We start from the raw sequence: 12,679 nt of genomic DNA, 5'->3' as shown, positions 1-12,679 counted from the left end.
GTTGTGTTGTTATTTGTATTTAAGTTACCAATTATAAAAGCCCCACATTCCATAAACATGTACAATGGACAGTTTTAGATTAACCCCCTATCCTTGATAAAAGGAAAGTTTGAAAAAAAGATATATTGTCTGAAAGAGGGGCAAGCTGCAGGTCTTTTGCTATTGAGATTCCCACCATCTGTTTATACAAGTAACATTTATGCTTTAAACAATACATGTATTATGTGTCCATAGAACACCATGCCAGGCTTGCATTATCACATTTCCATGTTCAGTGAAAGAAACTACCGTAACCAAAGATACTACACTTACAGTCAATATCTGTGAACCCCAAAATCTGGTCCAAGCTCTTATTTAGCAAATATTTAAAAAGTGCACACCTAATGAACATGTGTACTAAGTTTCAAGTTGATATGACAACAACTTTTTTGTAAGCTATATCATGAAAACATACTTTTAACCTGTTATGGTACATGTACTTATAAACTGACAGAGGGGCACAGATTGAAAAATATTAACCCTTTCTATTGCTGGCAAGGCATAAGAGCATGGGGTTTATAATAAGAAACTGTTCATCATCTTGCTGTTAATGAAAATTGAAACCAATGGTGAATATTTAAAATGAGAAGAGGAAAATCAAGGTGATAAAAAACCACAAGTAAGACTGACAGCACCACGATAAAAACAAAAAGAACAAAAAAACAAAAACAGACAGACAGACAGAAAAATTAGGATTGATATACCTGAAATCCTACCAAAAAATGGAGTTGAACTCCAGTATATGTCTTGACAGGTAAGCAGTTCCTGTCCTGCTATGCTAGTGGCACTTTTTGGTACAGTCTAGAAAGAAGAATGGTGGTATTGTTTGTATGATTAAAGGAACATACATTTGTATTGTAAATATGAGGAAATCGTTGCAGGAAAACTTCATTAGTTAAGTGGTATTGACTTGACACACTATTTGGTGTACAAGTTGTAATTTAAAGTTAGACCCTGCAATAAAAAAAATCCTGAACATCGAAGTATAGTATGGATTAGCATTAACAAATTTTCAGGCATTTAATTTATTCCCATGCAAAACTTGAAAATGAAAACTAATTACAGTGACTTGATTATAAGTGGTGCTCTCCACCTATTGCAGTTCATTTAAGAAATGTGTCCAAATTGCAATTTGTTTCATCAAATCAAACTGTTCAACTGGTCAGAAATTTTAACCTACTGCTGAAAAGAAACAAAGTCAAAGTGCAGTGTTAAAATATAGCATACTTATGATGCTTTAAGTTCTGAATTCCTTTTCATGGCTTTTACTTGAGTGTTGCCTTAAATTTCCATACACATATTTTTGTAGTGAGTCATCTGACGGATAGTAATTTTTGAATTGCTAAAAAAATGTCCAAACTAAGTTTTTAGATTTTTTTCTAAAAGTATATGTCACTGAGTATTTTAGATTTTTATGTCAAGACAGCTTTGAAACATGTATGGAAAAACAACATTTAAATGAATTTATTCAAAATCGTAAATTGGTTCTTTTATGCAATTTAAAAATTACTATCTTACCTTCAGATGACCTATTCAATAAATATATCCTTCAAAATAGTAGGCCGCACTATCATTGAAACCATGAAGTGAAATTAAAATCTTGTAGGATTGTAGTCATGCTTTATTTTATCACTTTGCACTTTGGTGACTTGACTGGTTATTCTACAACAATTGGTTAAAAATGCTGACCTTTTGGAACAGTTTGATTTGATGAAACAGAGAGCAACACTTAAAATCAAGTCACTTTAAATGCAGCATCTACAGATAAAAAGAACTTAAAAAATGCACAGACCGGATCATACTGATGGCTTTTGGAAGTTAACATCTACACAAACCAAGATTGTATATTATTATTTTACAATTAAATCCAGTAGAAAATTTAAGCATGTTCTATTGCTAACCTCTTATCATTATGAGATAAATATTGGTCTAAGAATTGTGCAACAAGAAAAAAATGCCATAATGCAAAAAATCGAAAACCCAGTATTAATTTTCTAGATACATGGTGTAAATAGTTATCAAAAGTACAGGTAAGAGTGTAACCAATATCCTCTGCTTGCAAAAAGCAAAAGGATTCATTTTATAAAGCAGGTTTATTAAAGATAACCAAACCATTTTATTTGTATTATGTTAACAAGATTTCTTCAAGATCCTTTGACCTGTGACCTTGGAAAACGACTGTAGAAATCTTTTTTGTGAATTTAATGTATTCAAGTTTGATGCTAATTGATTAGATTCTCTAATCCATCCGATTATAAAGTTGACTACATGAAGGGTTGGCATCTGCTTAATTGTGGCATGAATGTTTGGCAAGTGGTGTGATATTAACTTAGTGCTTTAACCCAGTTAAAAGGTTTGACTTGAATCATTTGTATTAGCCTCTAAGTTTGTGAAAAAACAAGGAAGTTGCAAAGTCTTTATTGTATCCACTTCAGTAATAGAAGATTAAAATCAATGACAAACTTTGTTTAGAAAATTTGACTTTGACATAGTTGATGCACCTCTATTGATTTAAAAATGAAGGACTCTAAGAGACAACTGTTTTTCGATTGTTATGGACCACGGAAACAAAGTAGAAAAACTGGTAAAGTACCAATTATAGAAGTGTGTGTAAGAACAAAAATGTTGAAACAAATAAATACTGGAAAGGTATTTCCAAGAGAAATAAAAGAATCTACGACCCTGTTAAAATAAATAAAATAATATTGTTTCCATTGAGATGAATAGACAAAGCCACTGAAGTCAGATAAGATTTAAAAAGGTTTTGACGAGTATACTATGTAAATCATCACCAACAATACAATTCTCTAGTTTAATGAGTGTTTGCATCTCATATATCCCAGTGCACTTGAAATTCAGGATACTACCATTTAATCAAGACTTTAAACTAAGATATACAACAAATTTGTGACGATTTCAGTTCAGCTTTCCCATTATAACTTTCCCCTTTCTCAACAGTATCATACCATCTGTCCATTGTATGGCGTTTACATATCTCAATTGAAAGTTTACGTCGGGGCATTTTCTCATCATGCGGACTTTATTGTCGGGTACGTGCTCCTGACACAAAAACTGCTCCAGCAGGGTTATGAGGAAGAACGACTGATATAGCCACAAGTTTTTCGGTTACCATCAAGAATTGGTTGACTGAACGATGTGTCTGTGTCTCACCTCACAAATGACATGTTTCGTAGTCTTATATCTTTAAAATCAGTATAAAATCGAGAATGGAAACGGGGAATGTGTCAAAAAGACAACAACCCGTCCAAAGAGTAGAAACACCCCAAGTATAATGGTCTTATAAATGAATTCACCGATTGTGTCATATTCCATATGGTGACATCTTGTATGTGTGTTAATTCGCATAGCAAGTGGTGCATGCGTTTCAGGAGATGCTTATCCTGTTGACGCTCTGGTTTTTTTTTTTTTTTTTTTGGAGTTTATGCGATTCATTCAGGGTTTGTTATTATCTTGTTTTGCGTGTTCTGAATAGATTTACGAGATTTAACATCGGTTAACTATTGTTGCCTTCTATAAACAACTCATGGCAGGTAAAATCTCAGACAGACATGGTTGAGTATACTAATGGCTTCAGTCATATCATTCCATTCAATGGGAAAACGTGAAAACGAAGTCATTTAAGATATTTGTTTTCAGAATGAGGAAAACTGCGATGTCGTGGATACAAATTTTGGTCTATAAACATCTACATGTATTTATCTTACAAGACCAAATGTTGCTGCGCACATTTCCTTCTTCCATGACAAAGCAGATATTGCCCCGCAGACACAGCCTTTAAACAGCTTTTAAATTTTGAGGCAAATCACATATGAACTGCTTGATCAGGACTTAGATATTTAACTTGGAAACCAAAATTATACCCTTACGATAATTCATGAGCGATCATATATCTACGATACTTGAAGAACTGAATTTTCCTCAAGTATTTTACTTAACCCAAATTTTCCTCAAGTATTTTACTTAACCCCAAAACAACATAAGCGTCCTTACAAATAGTGTTATTTTCTTGTCTCTGCCAAATGCTCCACGAAGAAAACTCTTTCTTACTTTTTTATCAGCAATTATAAACTGGTTTCAGATTTCCTATGAAACGACATACTCTACGGGAATGTGCAAATCAGATAAGAATACTAAAAGGTTCCTATGTTCTGTTGAATTACATACGATGTTTGTCTCTCAGCTCGTGCAAAAGTATGAAAACGTTACTTTTCTACCATTTAAACAGGTGATTTAAACAAAAAGTTATTAATCTAAAACTAACATCATCAAGATGGTGAATTTGTTTATCTTTTGTTTGTTTGGAAGACATGCTTTTCAGACAGTCGGCATTGTTATGGAAACCAATTTTGTCTCTTCTTGTTCACTTGTTTCTATATTCGTATGAGACGGACATCATGCAGGACCTTCTCAAGAACTTTACGTTCCACTATTTAGATAACATCCTTTTACTGAATAAGTTGGTGACTGTTGGTCGCCTCTTTCCCATATTACTTGAAATAAAACATTGATACTAGTACCACAGATACACAGTGTGTTTCATATGGTGATGCATCTTCAAATTGACAACGGAGTTTTCCAACAGACAATCGGCATTCATATGGGAACAAATTGTGTTCCTCTTCTTCAGACTTGTTTTTTTGTTCATATGAGGTAGATTCATACAGGATTTTTTCAAGAAGAATGAAAAGATGCTAGCATTATCCTTTAACTTCACAGTCCGCTATATAGATGATGTCCTCTCACAAGTTGGTATATGTTGAACGCATCTATCCCATTGAACTATAAATGAAGGGCTCATATCTAGAATTTGACAATGACGGTCGATTTAGAACTTGGCATTATTATAGAGATTATTTCATTTACCAATAGTGAACTTCCAATTATATGTAGCAGCATTTCAGCAATGTCTGCATACGGTAAACAAATATCCCGGTCGAATTGATATTCCATATTCAAACTTTTAGAGCCTTTGTTAAAAAAATATCTACAAAGGGTTGAGATCTGGTACGGTGTCGCTAACCTTGTATAATAAAGATTTACTCTCAATCTGCTAAAGTACGTCTGGCCTTTTCTGTGAATTTTTGGTGATCATGTAGTGGTTCTAAGTTCACAGTTGGCGGACATTCTCTAATTAATTCATGATCAGCAGGATGTCTATGCGTGAATCATGGCTTATTTATGTCATAAACTTCTGAATACTTCGTTGTACCATCACTGTAAAGTATCTCTGTGCATTTCCTGTTTTGGTACGACCGGGCAGTCTACAAGTCCTATACATTCCTTCGCTTTGCTGCTGACCTTCTTTTATCTCGTTGTTATGTCATATACGCCTCGGTGGTCTCTCTGTCCTGTGTATACTGCTCCCTAATTAGTTTTATTTTCTGTTTATTTGATGTGCTGATTGCATCCTGTTGGACCCTCGTGGTGTGGTCGTTGGATCGCCGAGTCTACCAATTCAATGAATGTTATGGCTGTGCTGGCTCCACAGCAGCAAATGTCCCTATCTCCCTCCAGCAAGTGTCAACCATTTCGAGTGCAGCTGTGACAGTGCTGGTTGACTACAGCAAATTTTCTTTTCTCCATGAAATGGTCGAGATGCTGAGTGTTTCTTCTCCTTAGGCTGTGTTGGGTTGTTCCGGTTTATTTGTCTGGTTCCTCGACTTGCCCTTCATTAATTTGACTGTAATAGCTCTGGTATTAACTTGGAGACCCAATTATCTTTCCCTCTAGATCAATTTTTGCAAGCCATTATGTCAGGGCAACTGGGATTTCCTCATTGTTGAAATGTTAAGCAGTGAAAACAAAGCTTTATTCAATATTCAGTATGAGCATGTGCATAATTTTCTTTCACAGTTGTCATTATCTACCATTAAACTATTGCAGTTTTTACGTTTAAAAATCATACATTTATCTATAGACATGTTTTATTTTTTTTTCTATTGGACCATTTCACAGACCATCGGCATTCATATGGCAACAAACTGTGCTACTCTTCTTGTTAAATTGTTCCTTTATTCATTTGAGGCAGACTTTCCGACGGTACAGGCGCTTCTCAGAAAAAAAATGAACAGACACTATCATCGTTCCATTATATAGATGATCTCCACTCACTAGATAAATAAAATAACATCAATGATACCAATTTTACTGCACCTGATGCGCATTTTGACAATCAGTAACCAAACTATTTTAAAGTCCAAAACCTGATACAATCGTTGAGGGGTTTAAACACAAAAGTCTAAAAGTAAAGCCATCCCTGGACAAGGAATATAAGCTATGCGCGAATGAGATAAAAGGAAATGCCTATACCAAGTCAGGAATATGACAGTTGTTTTCCTTCCGTTTGATGTGTTTGATTATTTGATTTTGCCATTTGATAAGGGACTTTCCGATTTGAGTTTTCCTTGGAGTTCGGTATTTTTGTTATTGTACTTTTTACAAATATTTTGTAGTGGCGAATTTCCATAAAACAATATCCGTATTTTCATCCGAGCATTGAAGTTCTGACTACAAAGTTTGGTGACTATTTTCAATTCATACCTACTCGAAATTGAAATAAAGGATACCACAGCGCGGACACATACGCCTTTCTCGCATCTTACTTACCTTTGGCAAAGTATTAGATGGAACTGGCTATTACCTTTAGCTCCTAAAGAAGTGTACATTTTAATCCTTAGCTATCAAATGTTTAGGTTTAAGTGTTCTGGTGAAGGTAAATCCAGAAAAGAGCTTCGAACGCACGAAATTTAAAAGTGGTATCTTCATTTACTTCTACAGGGTCGTTACCACTGTTGGTTGATTGTTAGTTGTCAGGGATATTACCAGTTCCAGTATAGCCAGTGTTTCGGTATTGACATGATTTATAACATACTTTTTTTCTTAAATTCACTGTTGACAAATTTAGAAATTATAACAAAACCAATATTGCAACTCCCTCAGGCAATGTTCGCACTCGTTGAATTCGGTTATACTCGTTAGGTTCCTTCTAGTCATACAGCTCCTAAAGTTTTTAGTATATTTCAAAATTTTATAAATTTGAGAGTGTCTGGTAAAGGTAAATCTAGAAAAAAGGGTTCGCATGCACGAAATTCATAAAGCAATATCTTCATTTCAATTAGGTGTTGATAATTAACTTGGAAACCCAACATATACTCTCACGACACTTACAATAAATGACATTTCTTCACTCTACTGGACACTCAAGTTACATAAGTGTCCTTACAAACAACTTTATATTGCTGGGTCTGCCAAATGGTCCACTCTTTCCAAATCATTAACATCTATCCTATCAACAATCAAAAAACCTCTTGGTATTTGTTTGCCTCCCTTTTCAGCCTCTTAAAAGATTCGAGAGTACTGAATAGGGTAAAGACGTTCCAATCCCTGGTTAGTTTTGTCAAGAACGATCCCTTCCTTGTCGTAGTGTTACATGCTGGGATCTGGAAAGAGTTTTTATTCATATTTCTTGAGATCATGCGTGGTGGTATAAGCTTCTGTCATACATTGATGTTTACTTCATGGTTGCTATTCTTTTATGGCTTCGTACTAAGTTATACGTTTTTCTTCTTTCCTCTAATGATATCCAATTTAGTTGTTCTATCATATCATTTGCAATTGTGAACTTTCCATTCCTATATAGGAACATTCCATAGAGCCTACATATGACGTATATATCACCCAGTTGATACGATATTCCAGGGCTTACAGTTCCCATCACGATTTCCTTGATAGAGGGTTGCTGCTCACAAGAAACTATTAAAACACGAGTTCAAAGTGGTGAAGTTGAATTCATACATTCAAAAATTTACAGACGCCATCTTGAGTTGTTTGATCGTTATGAATGTCTGTTTCACAGATGACGAGGAAATGTTCCAATTTTCGTAACCACAATCCCGTCTTCTTTTCCCCGAATGTGACCTACCGAATAAGACTTATCAACAGATTTGTACTTACATGAGCAACAAGACGGGTGCCACATTCGGAGCAGGATCTGCTTATCCTTCTGGAGCACCTGAGATGCTCACCCGTTTTATGAGGACTCGTGTTGCTCAGTCTTTAGTTTTCTATGTTGTGTTTTGTACACTGTTGTTTGTCTTTTGGTCCTTTTCGATTTTTGTAATGGCGTTGTTTATTTTCGACTTGTGAGTTTAAATGTACCGTCGGTATCTTTCGCTTCTCTTTTGCAGATAATCAATTACTGTACCAGTTTGTTACGTTTCCCGCTGATCTTCTTTGTACCATTTCCAATATGTATTTATACTTTTTAAGGTGCGGATCTTATACTGTGCGAGCATATTCAATTGTTGGTCTTACAATTTTGAGGGAGATGTAGTCTTTTTCTTGCTATGGCTGATCATCTCGAGATGTAAGAATTTCCACTGAGCAATCCGCTGGTTTTGTAAGCTTATTGCCAGATGTTGGTGATATTATTTTCCCGCGTCAGATCTGATTTTATTATCTATGCCAAGGTATTTAGTAAGGGATAAACGTTTCAGGGTGTGGCCGTGGAAAATGTACTTCTTTGGAATTGTTGTTAGTGTTTTATTCTATGTGATAGAGAGTACTTGATATTTATCGGGATGCTATTTGATCATCAACTTTTCTTCCCAGATAGCTATTTTATTCAGATCTTCCTGGAGAAGATTGTTCTTCGATGTATGCAATGGTCTCATATGCAAAATTTTCAAATTTATTTAATGTTCCCTGGCATGTCATTTATATGAGGAGACTTGGATACAAATCTTCATGGTACTCATGACTCGACATGCTGCAAATATGTTTCATATGTAATTTACAGAGACACTCTCGTCGTAAAACTGTGTCATGTGTAGTATATATATAGATATAAGAAGATGTGGTATGAGTGCCAATGAGACAACACTCCATCCAAATCACAATTTGTAAAAGTAAACCATTAGTCTTTTTATGCAATATGATCTTTTTTGGCTACTGGTATTCTGTTCACTGTGGGGCTATTATACTATAATATATTATGTCCCAGGTTCACTTCAGTATAAATAATGCCGTGGTCAGATGAACCGGGTATCACTTTTATCCAATTAAAGCCAAGTGAATAATGTGTTCGTATTAAGTCTAAGGTGTTACGTCCTCTTAATTATACTTTCACCAACCTCTTGCAATTACACATGATCATCTAAAATGTTTGTAAATGAGCGTATAAAGCAAACATCACCACTGCCCCAGGTTAGGGAGACGGTTAATTGGCGCCTTCAAACGTGTCTAACCCCGCCATATTCTTTATATGCCTGTCCCAAGTCAGGGGTCTGTATATAATAGAGTTGTTGTCGATCTTTTTTTTTTTTTTTTTTACTGTTTCTCATATTTGTTTTTCGTTAATGTTTTGAATAGTTTGCACTTGTGTTGTGCCGTTACACTACTGTCCCAGGTTAGGGGAGGGTTGGCGCCTTCAAACATGTTTAACCCCGCCACATTCTTTATGTGCCTGTCCCAAGTCATGCAGGAGCCTGTAGTTCAGTGGTTGTCGTTAGTTCATGTCAGTCATATTTGTTTTTCGTAAATTGTTTTGTAACAAATTACCCGTTAATTTTCTTATTTGAATTGTTTCATATTTTTCGTGTCGCGGCCTTTTACAACTGACTACACGGTATGGATTTTTCTCGTTGTTGAAGGCCTTATGGTTGCCTATATTGCTTCCATCCACTTCATTTGAACTTTGATGGATAGTTGTCACATTGGCAATCATACCAAACCTCCTTATTTTTATATCAGTCAAACCGAAATCTGAAGACTGAGGGAGTAGTCTCAAATGAAGCCTAGATATTATGTTTAAATTAGTCTGCACGCTGTGGTTTTGCTGAAAAATATAACAGGTCGAGAAAATATTACAAATCACAGATATTTCTATATAAAAAAAAGAGAAAAAATATGGCCAAAAAAAGCACTTTTTAAAAGCAAAATCACGTGCGCTTAGGGCATTGATTTTCCTTTTTTTCAGTGGTTTTTTTTAGTTAATTTAACTTATATATAATTTCAATTTTTTCACTTATTTGATAACATATTCTTGTTGGTTTATTCGTACTGCCCCTCTATGATTATTTCCCTGCCGGTAAAAAAAATATATTAAAAGGAAAATGTAAACATCGCGGAAAAAACAGTGTGCATGCCCCAACTTGACTAATGTGAGCAAAATAGAAGAATATATAACTTGATTTTGTTGGAAATTTCTACCTGGACGGATTTTTGTCATCTCATTCCAAACAGTATTCGGGTCTCTCGAAGCTTGTCATGCGGTATGGGTTTTGCTCATTGTTGAAGGCCGTACGGACCGTGAACCTGGGCGGCTACAGTTGCTAGCATCTTTACGTCATTTTGTCTTTATCCTGATCAGTCATTTGAAATTAGTATGATAGTTGTGTGAGAGGATGAATGAAAGTAGTTATCTGTGTTAAATTGTTATGATATATATGTCTGTCTTTGTGTCCTGTGAATAGGAGGCCATAACTTAGCATTGGCAATCATTATTCATACCACATCTACTTATTTTATACAGGTTTCTTGCAAATATTCATTAGTTTGAAAATAATCCATGTCATCTGAAAAGAGCAGCAGTTTAATTTGATCCACAAAAGGTAATTGTTTCGTTGTTCGTGTCCGTTGTTGTCTGCTTCTCTTTTTAACGTTGATTGTGTAATAAGATGTTCTGTTTTCACCGGAAGTAAGCAAATAAATGGATTATGGGGGATTAAAGAGTGTCAGAATATTTTTCCTGCTGACAAACCACAAATGTTTCAAGATTGTACAGCTGTTCTAGTATTTTTCGATCGTAAACTGGGATAGATACTACCTTATTTAAGTAGTGAAATTAGTTTTCTGTAAGTGTGTGCCATTCTTTGTCGAAAGACCTTCTTTTTGTAGTCTCAAAACGTAAATAATTTCTTACCACAGGTGTGTCGGAAAATAACTTTTGCATTTAAAATATATCATTAATGTTGAAATATGGAACGTGAAACATACATTTGAACCTTCCTTTTCCATAGGGTAGACAGCAGAAAAAGTAGTACAAACCGAGAATTGCCTACAAAGCTAAGCTATATTTAAAACTGGTTGTGGAAGATCCTCATCCAAATGGGTATTCCCTAATTCTTACCTGATTTATACTTTCTCTTACCAGTTGATTATTTTATTATGAGGGGGCATTAAGTTTTATCCTTGTCCGTCTGTACGTCCCAAAATTGGTTTCCGTTTTCTAACTTTAGTTTGCCTCAATCAATTGCAAATGTTATGAAACTTATACACAATGCTTAATACCACTAAACACAGATCTTCTTCTTCTTCTTATGGTATCCAGTTATCCATCAGATTTTTGATGATTACTAACTGTAAAAAGAATTTCAAATTACCTATTGTGGATCAAATTAAACTGCAAGATCAAGTTTGAATTTTGGTGGCGGTACTTATAGGGTCGGTCTTTTCACCACCGGACACCTCCGCACACCGCCGAACACCCAAAAAGACCACTAACCCTTAAGAAAAACAGAAATGTTACACAATAAAACAATAAAATCGATTAAATTACGTAAAATTTAATCCTATTCTCATGTTTTTCACATTTTTATGTGCATTAGTGATGTTAAAGTTGAGAATCAAATAAAAAAAAACCGCTTCCGGATCCAGCAATATTTTTTCCGGATTTACATTGTATATTATCAGAGACATACATGACATATAATATAACGTATTACATGTCTCTGATATTATCTTATGGTCTTTACTTTTCAATTATTAGAAATAAATTGTTCAAATAAGTTAAAACATTTTATTTAATGTGAAATTATCACAATAATTGTATTTAAAAAAATGTTAAGATTTGAAAGTGTACTGTTCTGACAACAGCCCTGCAAGACTGTTCTTTTTGGTTCTCTTGTTATCATTTCTTATTAATTTGTGTATATATATATGTATAAACATACATGTACTCATCCTCGTTCAGAAGGTAAGTCAAATATATAAAAAAGATGAAAACAATATATTTAGGTGTGTTAATTGGTATTTTAATGTGTTCGGTGGTGAAAAGACCAACCAGTACTTTTACCCTTCTAGAGTTATGCCCTTTACAAATGGAAAAATTGCTGAATTTTTCATTTCTGTTCTCTAACTTTAGTTTTCCTCAACCAAATGTTTATGAAACTTATACACAGATACACAATGCTTATTACCACTAAACACAGATCAAGTTTGAATTTTGGTTGCGTCACTTTTATCGTTCTAGAGTTATGCCCCTTTACAAATGGAAAAATTGCTGAATTTTTCATTTCCGTTCTTTAACTTTAGTTTGCCTCAACCAAATGTTATGAAACTTACACACAATGCTTAGCTTATTACCACAAAACTCAGATCAAGTACAAATTTGGGTAGTGTCACTTTTACCGTTCTTGAGTTATGTCCGTTTATACTGTTATATGCAAGTGGGGGCATCATCTGTGTCCAATGGACACATTCCGCATTTATTTATAATCCATTTGAGGTACATTTAATCTCAGTTGTTCTTCTGTAAAAATTCTGTTATGACATCAAATTTTCTTGCTTCTGAATACCTATGAATCCATGACAACTCGCCCCACTGCCAAATTGCCCCACT

General features: G+C 34.6%; 1 protein-coding gene across 2 annotated transcripts in view; it reads left to right on the top strand.

Annotated features, from left to right (window-relative positions):
* Window positions 1–10,775: 10,775 nt before the first annotated feature.
* Window positions 10,776–12,679, top strand: part of LOC127698854 (aftiphilin-like) — a 538,231-nt gene continuing 536,327 nt past the window's right edge. For both annotated transcript variants that reach the window (XR_007980971.1, XM_052202550.1), the window contains exon 1: window positions 10,776–10,913. The gene's annotated coding sequence lies outside the window, so the exon portion shown is untranslated. The remainder of the gene's footprint in view (window positions 10,914–12,679) is intronic.

Source organism: Mytilus californianus, unplaced genomic scaffold (assembly GCF_021869535.1).
Source record: "Mytilus californianus isolate M0D057914Y unplaced genomic scaffold, xbMytCali1.0.p SCAF_4, whole genome shotgun sequence".
Classification (NCBI taxonomy): Eukaryota; Metazoa; Mollusca; class Bivalvia; order Mytilida; family Mytilidae; genus Mytilus; species Mytilus californianus.
Note: the sequence above shows the minus strand (reverse complement) of the source record. Positions and strands in the feature narration are given on the sequence as shown.